Below are 13,351 nucleotides of genomic sequence, written 5' to 3' on the forward strand. Positions count from 1 at the left end.
TGGCTTCTCTTGTTGCGGAGCATGGGCTCTAGGCTTGCAGGCTTCAGTAGTTGTGGCTTGCGGGCTCAGTAGTTGTGGCTCGCGGGCTCTAGAGCGCAGACTCAGTAGCTGTGGTGCACGGGCTTAGTTGCTCCGCGGCATGTGGGATCTTCCTGGACCAGGGCTCGAACCCGTGCCCCTGCATTGGCAGGCGGATTCTTAACCACTGCGCCACCAGGGAAGCCCTGACCAACGACTTTGAAAGCAGCACCATGATGGGTTGTGGGTCTGAGGCGCACCTGCTGGTGAGTTGCAGACTGAATAGCTTGCAGCACGGTTTGTACTTGACGCAGTTACTCACGTTAATGCATCGAGGTAACTGATATTTGAACCGTGTTGGGGACTGGCGTTATTTAACTAGACCACAGTAATTAAAATCTGTGCACATCGGAACTGTGCAAAGCAGGGACCACCTACATTGCCACTTTCCCTCCGTCTTCCTGCGCCTTCTCCCCCTGCAAGCAGGAGCCGGCCTGGGTCCCTTGCCCTTGGATTAAAAGCAGAAGGTGTCTGTGGGTCTTTCAGACTTCGATTTTTCCCAGAAGTCCTAGCCCTTAGGAAAACAAGGATGTAAGGAAAAGGAAGGAAGAACTGGAGTCTCCCTTGTGGGCAGAGTGTCCTGGAGAAGCAGGGGGCGGTGAGGTATCCTGGGCCATGGGAAGATTCCCTGGGCTGCGGTGGGAAGGCAGGTGACAAGGTCCCGGGCCTGCTGCCCGCCAGCCCCCAGAGAGCAATGCAGGTTGTGCACGCAGGTGGTAGGACCCCAGGCATGCTGGCCAAAGCGGCCCTCGAGGCTGGGGGCAGCACTGTGGCATGGGACCTGGAGCCTGCAGTACCAGTGTGGATAAATGAGGAGTGGCCAGCAGGTCCCCACTCTCCCCTCCCCAGGCCCTGTCCCTGTGGGAGTCCTGACTTAGGAAGGGGCGGAACTCTGGAACTGACTCCTGTGATGTGCCAGCCCGTGGAATCGTGGAATGGGAACTGGGGTCAGAAATTAGGCTGTTACAGAAAATGGAGCCAGTGGAACTTCCTGCACACACGTTCGTGGCTGGAGAGTCATGCTTGCGATAATCACGGCCGTGCTACCGCCATGAGCTGGCCCGATCTAACGGCTTTATCCGACATCCACAATGTTGACGAGGTAGCTTATTATCACCGCAGGTTGAAGACGGGGTAATAGAGCCGAAGTCAGAAGTAACTTGCTTAAGGTCTCACAGGTAGCAGGAGGCAGAGGAGGAGCTCAGACTCAGAGACTGCCTGTGTCTAGAGGCTTCTAACCACCAGGAGGGTGTGGACTGTCTTTTTTCCAGTCTCCCCTGTGGCAACAAGCACAGGGGGGCTGCCGATGCTCCCTCTCTCTCCCAAGTGTCCCCTGGCGCCCACCTCCACTTTCCATCTGTAGAACAGTGATCACTGGCCTAGAGCAGCTGCACAGCCATCCAAAACTCTGCTCACAGGGTTAAGCATCCGCGTGTTCACTTTGAAGAAAGAATCTCCTTCTTTGCTCCAAAGGATGGAAACGTTTGACAGGGGTGCTCCCACATTTCCAGCGGAATTCCCTATCTGGCGAGGTGTAAAGCACAGGGCACAGTGTCCTGCTAGGTTGGGACTCTGCTGAACCTCAGTGCAATGATCCCTTTTCACCACGGGGGCAGAGGGGGGACACTTTCACGATTTTATTGACAAGACAAAACCCCCATTTTGCCCTGAAAGTGGTAGGATCTAAACGGTTTCATCAGAAAACATGTACTATTTCCTTGATCCCAGTAGATGCCGGAATCCCCCTGCACTGCCAGTCAGCCTTCTTGTAAGTTTGACAACTGCTGTTTCTGTAACCTAAACCATTTCATATTTACTTTCTAAGCTGAGCAAGGAGGGGCCGTGGTTAAGCCATTTAACCTCCTTGCACGTCTGCTCCTCAGCCACGAAGTGAAGACGTGAGACCCCTTGCTTAGAAGCAGCACGTTTCCCAGTAATGCCCGGGCAGCTGTGCACAGCAACCTGGAGGCTGGGGGCTGGTCGTGCATTGAAAATGGGCCTCTAGGGTCAAATAAGGTTGGGAATCACTACGTTAGACAAAGCTTAACGAGTTTCTTCTGGACAGGACTTTTCAGAGCCTCTAGAAGGCCTTGTGAATCTCTGCGGGGCAGGGGAGGTGTAGTTTCTTAAATTCCCTGGCTATGGAACTCTTTTGGTGCGACATCAAAATCCAGCCAGTGTGGGGCTGGAGATTTACAGGTGATACCTGGAGAACACTACTGTAGAACACAGACCCATGTGTTTAATAACCAAGGGCCACCACTGCAGCTTTTTGAAAAAGCAGGCAACCAGTGCTTCCCACCAAGAGTTAATCAGTCCTCACTTTGACCAGACAGAGGATTCCACAGTCACCCACCAGCCTCACTTGCAGGCCTGTTGAGGGACACCTTTCTCCTGTTACTAAGGTGGCTTTGGAGGGGTTTGGAATGCTTGGCTGGCATGGCAGTGGGTGGTGAGAAAGTCCTGGTTCTGGTAGGATCCTGGTGCTGCCACTACCAGCTGCGTGACCTTGGGTGAGTCTCTTAACCTCTCTGTGCCAAGCTCCCCTTCTTTAAATGAGGCTAATGAGTGTAACTGCCCCTGGAGCTATGAGAGGAATACATGAGACAAAGTGGCCAGCACAGCTGGCCACTCACGGGCAGCTTTTTTTTTTTTTTTGTGGTACACGGGCCTGTCACTGCTGTGGCCTCTCCCGTTGTGGAGCACAGGCTCTGGACGTGCAGGCTCAGTGGCCATGGCTCATGGGCCCAGCTGCTCTGCGGCAGGTGGGATCTTCCCGGACCGGGGCACGAACCCGTGTCCCCTGCATTGGCAGGCGGACTCTCAACCACTGTGCCACCAGGGAAGCCCCACGGGCAGCTCTTTTTAATGTTACTGTTATTAGTAATAGTGATGGCGGTGCTGGAGCCCGGTCTGCACTGAGCCCTCATCCCAGGTCTGTGGAGGAACCTTATTCTAGGAATGTAGGGCCTCCAAGGGACAGTTCTGTTTAGTTTTGAAATATATACATATAGGTTTTCTTTACTGAAAAGCTAAGAACAGATGTCTTGTTTAAATTGCATATTTATTTCTTCAGCTTTAAAAAAAACTGTGGTAAAATATACATAAAACTTAAGCATTTTATTATCTTTTTTATTATTATTATTTTTTTGAGGTACGCAGGCCTCTCACTGCTGCGGCCTCTCCCGCTGCGGAGCACAGGCTCCGGACGTGCAGGCTCAGTGGCCACGGCCCATGGACCCAGCCGCTCCGCGGCATGTGGGATCTTCCCGGACCGGGGCACGAACCCGTGTCCCCTGCACCGGCAGGCGGACTCCCAACCACTGCGCCACCAGGGAAGCCCAAAACTTAAGCATTTTAAAGTGTACAATCAGTGGTATTAAGCAAACTTGTGTAACCATCACCACTATCCATGTCCAGAATGTTTTCATCACCCCAAACAGAAATTTTCGATCCTCTAAACATAACTTCCCATCACCCCAACCCGAGGGGCCGCTCTGAGAAGGGTCGCTCTGGAGGGAAGCCCCTCCTCAGGGCCCCGCCCTCCCCCAGGACCCGGTGCCCCACTTGGCTGGCACCCGCCAGACACAACACCAAAACGCAGCCCCCAGCAGCAGCCTCTTCCCTAGCATTTTCTCAGACTTAAAGCCAAGAACAAGTTAAGCAATTATGTGCTTCTTCAACCTCCTCTCAATACTGCGCCTTCAGAATGAGAAAGTGAGGTGAACAATTACATGTGACGCAGGATCCTTGATGGGAACCTGACACAGAAGAAACACACGGGGGAAAAACTAAGAAACTCTGAACAAGCTATGGACTCTAGTTAATAATAATGTATCAATATCATCTCATCAACTGTAGCAAATGTACAACTAATGCAAGATGTTAACAATAAAGGAAACGGTGTGTGTGCCCGTCTATGTGTGTATGTGGGAGGCTGTAATAAGGGCACTCCCAACTCTTAACTTTTCAGTAAATCTAAAACTGATTGATTGATTGCCACGTTGCGGGGCATGCGGGATCTTCGTTGCCTGACCAGGGATCGAACCCGTGCCCCCTGCAGTGGAAACTCGGAGTCTTAATCACTGGACTACCAGGGAAGTCCCTTTTTTTTTTCCTTAATATAGTCTAATAACAAAGAAAGTGAGGCAAGGTCCGTTGTGATGATCTCATGTGTCAGACAGCCCCTCCTCTTGAGGGCCAGACATCCTAACGGGCGTTGGGTGCCTTTGGTTCTGGGGAAAAGGATCCCGACGTGGCCATGCCTAGACTGCTCAGGGGCAGGCCCCATCCTGTACGGTGAAACTCGCAACTCTGGGCCGTGGCTCCGACATCCTAATTGTGCTCCCAGAACACCACAGGCCTGTAAAGGTTTTCCAGACACTGGGGCTGATGATGGAAGCAGAGGGGACACGAGTGACAGGTGCGTCTCATGGACGAGGGCCGAGTCCCTTCTGGTGGCGCTGCACAAGCCCCCTCGGGGTGCAGGAGCCACCTGCTGGAAGGCCTGCGGGTTGAGCAGGTTGATGCCTGGGTCCAGCCCTGGCTCCTTCACTCCAGGCTGTGCGGCCTCAGCAAAGTCTCCCCATCTACGACACTGACCCCGCACCGCTGTTGGAAAGATCTAGTTAAGACAACAAAGTCAAGTGGTTCGCACCTAGAGGGTGCAGGCCCGCTACATACCCACTGTCTACGACTGGTCCCTGAAGTCATTCGAGGACAGGGGGCGCTGCTCGGCTCAGCACGTGATCCACGGCCAGCTTTCTAGGCAGATGAACAGGGTGCCCGTTTCCCCGGGCCGCTGCGTGCCGCCAGGCCTTCGCCCCGCTTCTTACTTGGCAGGCATTCCACGCACCCCGCCTCACCTAGACCTGAGGCAACCCTGTTCTCCCGGCAACACTGTACCCATGTCACAGGCGAGGGAACTGAGGGCCAGATCACCTTTTAGGCGGCTTCTTTATTCAGCAAGTGTTCGAACTCGACTTGCCCACCGCCGCGTGCGGAGGCCGAGACCGGCCGGTAGCCCGTGAGCTTCTGAGACTAGGTCTCTCCGGCCCTTCACCACTGTACAAAGACACCGTCGCCGCCTCGGTCAAGTGCCCGGGACTCGGCTCGGTCCAGTGCCCCATGGCCCGCTTAACCATGTGAGCCCTCGGACCAATCCCCAGGGCCAGGAGCGGGAGGCCTTGGGATTGGCCCATCCCGGCCGGGGGGCGGGACTCTTGTTCAGAGAGTAGAAGCCTCGCCTTCCCTCCCCACCCAATCTCTGTCATCCGCGTGAATCTCGCTCGGTCGCGAGACCGGTATCCGGTTGGTGCCTTTAACCCCCCACAATGCACCGGCGGGGGCGGGGCAGTCGTAGTTTGACACGACCTCGCGCGCTGCTTGCGTCATCTCTCCGAGCCAGCCTGGAGATTAGGGTCCTTCTGTGCGCGGGAAGTTTGCACGGCTCCCTGTTTCTGGAGAATAGGATAAGTTTCTTAAAATGGGTCCAAGGGCCTTCCATCGCCGTTCCTTCCCTGGCCCTAAGGCCTTGTCCCCGCAACCGTCTCCGAAGCGCTGGGTTCCGTCCTCACTGCTGTCTTGGCGTGGCTCGCGCTCCAAGCACTCATTTGATTTCTCTCGTTCCACCTAGAGTAGGGATACTTAAGCTGTGGTCCTTGACTGGAGTTCCGGAGGCTGTGATCCGCTTCAAGGTATATGCAGAATAGGCTGTGTAGGAGCACCTGAGGATTGGTGCGGGCGGAGGGGCTTTCATCAGACTTAGGTGCTGAGAACCCTCACAGGACTAACAGGGCCCCACTTGGTCCGTCTGTCAGCACGGGGCCTGGCACAGATGTCCTCAGATGCTTATTAGAGGGAAGAGAATATTCTAACTTTATTTCTCCCAATTACCCTCAGCACACTCCTCAGTCTACTTCACAGGAACACTTGGTATCACTGCACACAGCTTTTGATTGCACACCTCCCTGGTGGGATCAGGCTCCTCCCTCTGCCGGATCGTTCATTCATTCATCCTTCCATCAAACCATGATGGAGCCGATGAACTAGCGAGTGGAGGGGTGGAGCACAGCGCCAGACACCGGAGACACAGTGGTGAACAAGACAGGCCCAGGCACTGTTCCTGCTGAGCTCATGGTCTCCGGGAGACACAGGGAGGTTGGAGCTGAGGGACAAGCCGTGAGCGCCTCTGGATTGGTCACCAGGGAGATCTGAGACTGAAGGATAAATAGCTAATAACCGAGGGGGGAACGGCACGGGTAAGATTCCGGCCTGTCACAGGAGGAGAGGAGAGAAGAGAAGGCGTCGGGCCAGCGTTTTGACCCTTGGAGGGTTGCTAGGAAGGTGTGGACTGATGAGTGTTTTTGGAAGATGCAAAACCAGGGGTGCTCTCACATGAAGAGCTGGCTGGCTGTTTATGTGAGGGACACAAGAGCAGGAGGGAGCTGGGCAGGCAGAGGCGGGAAGGGGAGCGGCTGAGCAAGGGCTGGATGTAGAAATCCGACACGTGCAGGAGCCTTCCTGGGCCTTAGTCTGCCCATCTGTAAAGTGTGAGGGCTGGACTCCACCTTTAAGGTCCTCCCACCTGCGATTCGAATTTAGCAACACTCCAGGGAGGTGAGGGTTTGTAAGTGATTACAGCAGGGAGAGAGAAGGAAGGGAGGCGGGAGAGAGTGACACAAACACAAAATGGACACTGGGAAGAGCAGGACGCAGGGGCCTGCCCAGGTCAGAGCCGTCCTTAGATTCAGACCCTCAGTTGTGCTGCTGTGCAACATTGGGCAGAGTTCACTCCAGCTCCCAAGGGCTCAGGTTTTGTCTTTGTGATATGGGGATAGTTAGTAATGTAGGTGACACTGTCTCTGGGTTTTCGGGGATACCGTGGCCAGGGAACTGCAACTCAGAAAAAAACAACTACAACATTGATTTGCATACATATAAAATAATCTCTGGAGAAATAAGCAAGTTTGCCTCCAGGGAGTGGAACTGGGTGAGTGGATGATGTGGGGCAGAGAGGGCAGAGAGGAGAGGAAAGAAAGTTGTGGGTTTTTTTTTTTACTGTTTTTCTTTTTGAATTTTGAACCACATGGCAAGTCAGAGAGCCTTGATGCCAGGCCTTCGTGTTTCTGCACTGGTCACAGCCGGGCGCATACCAAACTTGAAGGCAGAGGGCACATTAGCAAGGGCACGTTCTGGGTATCTGGACACCTGAGTTCTGATTGAGGTCTCCCACCAACACACCCTGGATTTATTTTCTTCACTCATAAATTTGGAGACAAGTGGGGGCATTACAGAGGGTAAAGCAAAATCTTAGGACCCTGCTGGCTTGCAGGGATTTGGATTCTACCAGTGACTAGCTGGTGAGCTTGGGTAAATCACTTAATCCCTCAGAATCTCGGTGTTCTCATCTGAAAAATGGGGATTAATGCCACCAACCTAATTGTTGTGAGAATTTGATAAGATGCTGTGTGCAGCAGGGGGACAGTCCAGCATGTGGTAGGTGCTCAGTAAGAATTACTTCCGGGTGGGGGAGGGACGGACTGGGAGTTTGGGATTCGCAAATGCAAACTATTACATACAGAATGGAGAAACACAAGGTCCTACTGTATAGCACAGGGAACTGTATTCAATATCCTGAGATAAACCATAATGGAAAAGAATATAAAAAAGAAGGTATGTATATGTATAACCGAATCACTTTGCTGTACAGCAGAAATGAACACAACATTGTAAATCAACTACACTTCAATCAAAAAAAAATTACTTTCATTCTTTCTCCTGTTCTAGCTTTGAAGAACCCATGACTGTTAGGCTGGAGAAACAACCGAGTTAATGTTTGTTTTTTCCATTTAAAGGCTTTCAGAATGTGTGATGCAGGGAGAACGCGTCAAGAAGCACAGAGTGTCCAGTTTACAGTACAACCTGACCAGCGATTATGTAAAAGTACCTGAGAACGAGGAGGCTCAAGGCAGGCCTCCCGTATGCTGGGAGGCGGTGGTGCGATCCGGCGGGTGCTCCTGGCGGCCCTCTGGTGGTGAGGAGGGAGACTGCGTGTCAGCGTAACGGCCTGAGCGTCTCGCATCAGGACCTGGCTGATTCCAAGTGTTGCAACCTGGAACAGGAATGTACACTTTTATTTTTTTTATTTTTTATTTTTTTGCGGTATGCGGGCCTCTCACTGTTGTGGCCTCCCCCGTTGCGGAGCACAGGCTCCGGACGCGCAGGCTCCGGACGCGCAGGCTCAGCGGCCATGGCTCACGGGCCCAGCCGCTCCGCGGCATATGGGATCCTCCCAGACCGGGGCACGAACCCGTATCCCCTGCATCGGCAGGCGGACTCTCAACCACTTGCGCCACCAGGGAGGCCCAGGAATGTACACTTTTAAAATGTACACTTGTAAAATTAGTGCACATATTCCAGAAATATATAAGCTCTTGCAGTATTTATCTATTTTTTGCACATACTGACGTTATATATAGTATATGATATATTCTGTTTGGGGATATTATATATGTGTATGCATATAATATGATTCTGTTAAGCAAACTGTTTTGGAACTTGTTTCATCTAAACATATATTTTGAATAACGTTCCATGTAAGAACATATAGTTTTAACACAGTCTCCATTTAAAAAAAATTTTTATTTATTTTATTTCATTTATTTTTGGCTGTGCGGGCTCTTCGTTGCTGTGCACAGGCTTTCTCTAGTTGTGGCAAGCGGGGGCTACTTTTCATTGCAGTGCGCTGGCTTCTCATTGCGGTGGTTTCTCTTGTTGCGGAGCATGGGCTCTAGGCGCATGGGCTTCAGTAGTTGTGGCACACGGGTTTAGTTGCTCCGTGGCATGTGGGATCTTCCCGGACCAGGGCTGGAACCCGTGTCCCCTGCATTGGCAGGCGGATTCTTAACCACTGCGCCACCAGGGAAGCCCCAGTCTCCATTTTTAAAAACTTTTACGGAACAGTTGAAAGCATAAAATATACTAATCTTAAGTCTGCGGCTCAGTACGTTTTTATATATGTATACACCCATAATGCATTCTTTCCAACAGATAAAAAAATGTTTATCTCCATAATAATAATAGTTAATACATTTAATGTGTTCCAGGCACTACTCTTAAGTGCTTCTCCACATAGAACCTTCTTTTTTTAAAAAAATATTTATTTATTTATTTGGTTGCCCCGGGTCTTAGTTGCAGCACTTGGGATCTTCACTGACCCGTGCAGGATCTTTAGTTGCGGCATGCGGGATCTAGTTCCTGGGCCCCCTGCATTGGGAGCACAGAGTCTTAACCACTGGACCACCAGGGAAGTCCCCACGTAAAACCTTCTTCAAAGTTTACATACTATTCCATTCTATGGATGGTCGAAGATAAATATAGCCGACATTAGTTAAAGTGGTGAAAATAGATATTATTCAGTCATTACAGACAGCAGGGGAAAGAGCTGAGTTCTGTTCTGATTTGTGCAGAGGTGACCGGTGTTTAATAGAGTATAGTTGATTTATGCCCATTTTTATTAAAAAAATTTTTTTTATTGCATTTATTTTTTTTGGCCATGCTGTGTGGCTTACAGGATCTTAGTTCCCCGACCAGGGATCTAACCCGGGCACCTGGCAGTGAGACCGCCGCATCCTAACCACTGGACTGCCAGGGAAGGCCCTCAGAGGTGACTGGTGTTTTAAAGGGAGGATGAGGGGGCTTCCCTGGTGGCGCAGTGGTTGAGAGTCCGCCTGCCGATGCAGGGGACACCGGTTCACGTCCCGGTCCGGGAAGATCCCACATGCCGCGGAACGGCTGGGCCCGTGAGCCATGGCTGATGAGCCTGTGCGTCCACAGCCTGCGCTCCGCAACGGGAGAGGCCACAACAGTGAGAGGCCCGCATACCGCAAAATAAATAAATAAATAAATAAATAAAATAAAGAGAGGATGAGGGAGTAGGGAGGGGTGTGGGCAGTGGCGCTCAAGCGAAAAATCACCAAGGGTGTGTCAGTGTAGATGAGACCGGGCTGGCTGTGTCTGCTAGCCGGTAATTACCCGTCAGAATTCTACCCTCCATAAAAGCCCTATCCTTCCTGATGAGTCCATTTCAAGGGAGTGGCTTTCAAGTCGTTGAGAAAGACACCCCTGAGCTGTGGAAGGTACACATACACCTCAGAGGGACCGAGGAAGGTTCGTAATTGTGAGCCCTCCTTAGTAAATGCTCTGAGGAAGGCAGGTCAGGGCCTGTGGTCAGGGGTTGGCTGGAACAAATGGGAAATTCTCCTGGCAGCCTTGGGCTTTCTCAGGCAGGCATTTTAATGGGGGGGCTGGGGTCATCCTAGGGACACAGCCTCCTGCTGCTAGAACCAGGCTAGAGTTTAGTCGTCTCAGTGCCGGGGTTTGGATGGAGCCATTATGTGCCAGGAGCTCTAAGTTCTCAGGATGCACCTGTATTTATTTAATACATTCTCTGGCTTCTACCACTTTTCACTATGGAGAATAAGGCTACCATGAACAGTTTCAGTGGCTAAATTCCTAGAAGCAGATTTGCAGTGTCAAAGGCATGACATTTAAAATAGTTTTAATATTTTATATTTTAAACATTACCCAATTGCCCTTCCAAAGAGTTGTACAAGTTTGCATATCCATCACAATAAACATAAATGCTATTTCCTCCCAGCCTCCCCACTGTGGTGTGAATTTCCTTCTCGGGTCCATTGTGACCAGCTCCTCCCACCAGGGTGGCTGACTTTTCCGTGGATGAGCCCCGCTTCCCTCGGGAGCCCTTGTTTTCTCATTGTGAAACGGGGCGAGGACACATAACAATTACAGCAGGTGCCATCTGCTGAGCTTCCTCTGCCCACTTTAAATGATCATTTCTTTAACCTCCCAAACACCTACAAGGACTGAATCATTATCTGCATTTCAGAGATGAGAGCACGGAGGGGGATGGAGCTGGAATCGCAGACCAGTGTGAAGGCTGCAAGTCGCCTTCCTCCCCGGAGCCCACCTTCGGAGGGTGAGCTAGAAAGCTGCCATGAGTGGATGGGGCCCTCTGGCATCTGTCCTAGCTGCCCCTCGGGGGGCATTACAGGGTAATCACCTGTTTGATGTCTTTTCACAGCTTAGGGGGATGCAACCCCAGGGAGGCACCGTCAGAGGAAACAGATTCTTTTTCCTCCTTTATAGTGAGAGAAAGGCCAGCTACCTCTTGTGAATTCTGGGTCATCACCTGTAGCGTCCTCGAAAGAGCCGGTTTCAGGGAGAATTAATGGTAAATCGCAAAACCTCCTCCTGGAGGAGGGGCGAGCAAGTGGTGGGAGGTGGAACGTCTGCCCGCCTACCCTCGGCCTCCCATGTGGCCAGAGAGAATCACACCACCAGTTTCACTTTCCGTACAGCCTCATTTGGACATTCAGAATTCACTGAACGTTGAGGGGATCAGAGGGCAACTCGCTCATCTACCCGCCCCAGATCTATGCATCTATGTGAATTCCTCCCTCCCTGCCTTCCTTCTGTTACAATGGATAATCTGTCCTTGTTCCTGTTGAAGACCAACCCCTGCACTGGTGCTCTGGGTTCCAGGCCCCTCTCGCCTTCACAGACGCCATGATGGGCTTATTCCCCTTGATGCACAAACACGCTTGAGCAGCGCCCCTGCAGCAGGTCCTGTTTTCTGGCTTCCTAACCCAAAAGTGTATCCACCAAGATGCTGAGACGTCCCCTCTCCACGTCCTCACCTTCCGTCCTGCTTCCCACCACACCCGGCAGTTCTCTCTCCGAGGTCGGCAGCCTCCCCCGATGGCCAAGCCGTCCAGAGACCCTTCCCGACCCCACCTGCCTCCGTGCCCCAGGCAGCTGGGCTAGTTAGTTACGTCTTCAGTTCATGCTCTTCTGCACACGGGGAGGTGCTCGAGGATAGCGCCATCCTGCTCAGAATAAAACAAAGGGGTGTGTGGGGGGAATGGACCAAATGCGTGAGGTCGAATGGCATCACCATTCAGCGCCACCCACCTGAGCTCGGGGTCACCTCACTGCTTCTCTTTCCTGTGTGCCTCCTGCGTCTGGTCAAGGGTCTGGGCGGGCAGGGGTGGGTGAAGGACGAGAGCAGTGTTTGGATCCCCGCCACCCGGGTGAGGCATGAGCTTTGCTCCCGCTAAGAACAGGGCAGGCCGCGCACCCTCCGAGTCTCCGTCCCCGGGCTGCCCCCTAGCTTGGCGCTGGGTTGGTGGGAGAGCGCGTGGACACCCCGTCCACCCTCTGTGCAAGGGGACCCTGCACAGCCTCCTCCGGCCACCAGCCTTCCTTCCCTTGCCAAGGAGTTGCGGCCCGACTCCTTGACACGCGGGCGTTGGGAACGCAGAGGCTTCACGCCTGGTCCCCACGGCCAGATGCCCCGAGTCCCAGCGGTAGCAGAGACTTCGCACCCTGAGGCCGCTCTGGCTCCCCCCGGCTGGTCCCCGCTCTCCTGCACGGGACCTCCACTCTCCCCAGCTCGTTCAATTTGAGGGGTGTACGTCCCCCCCACCCCCAACCCCCGGCTCCACATTCCGCAGCGAGTTGGCCCTTACTGACGTCTGCAGCCTCGTTCCTCGGCCACTTTCCCTGGTCCCTCTGGTGACGGTGTAGCTCCAGCAAAACTTCATGCCTTCCCCATCGCTGGGTCTTTGTACACATCCCTTTGCTTGGAACATTCTCCACCCTCACTGAGCGGAGCCCAATGAGATGTACTTTGCAGCGCCCTGCCCTCTGCCTGTCGTGACTCTGACTTGTTGGGCATCTCTCCGTAGAAGCAGGATGTCTGTGAAGCTCATCACCACCATTACTGTCTGCATCCCCGGCATGGGATGAGCAGTGAGCAAGACTCCCTTCCCCACGGCCTGCCTCCTTCAGGGGTCCAGCCCCTCCCCGGCGGGCATCCCAGCATTTTGCACCTTCATTCGCCTGACAAAGTGGGCAAAGTCTGCACCCGGGGCAGAGCTGGGCACTGCGGACACACGATGAAAAAGCAGATGAGGTCCCTGTCTGATGGTGGAGGCACTTAACTAAGAAACAAATATAATTACAAATTGTATCAGGGCTCTGAAGGAAAGGGGGTGGGCTGAGGGTAACGGGGGTGTCCAACTCGATAGGGTGGTCAGAGAAGGACTCTTTCAGAGAAAACACTGCCGTTTAGACTGGTGGGATAAAAAGAAGTCAGCCAGGCCACTTTGGGGGATGGGATGGGCATGACAGCCTGTGCAAAGGCCCTGCGGTGGGAAAGAGGTCATCGGGTAAGACATGGAGGCCACTG

Source organism: Mesoplodon densirostris, chromosome 4 (assembly GCF_025265405.1).
Source record: "Mesoplodon densirostris isolate mMesDen1 chromosome 4, mMesDen1 primary haplotype, whole genome shotgun sequence".
Lineage (NCBI taxonomy): Eukaryota > Metazoa > Chordata > Mammalia > Artiodactyla > Ziphiidae > Mesoplodon > Mesoplodon densirostris.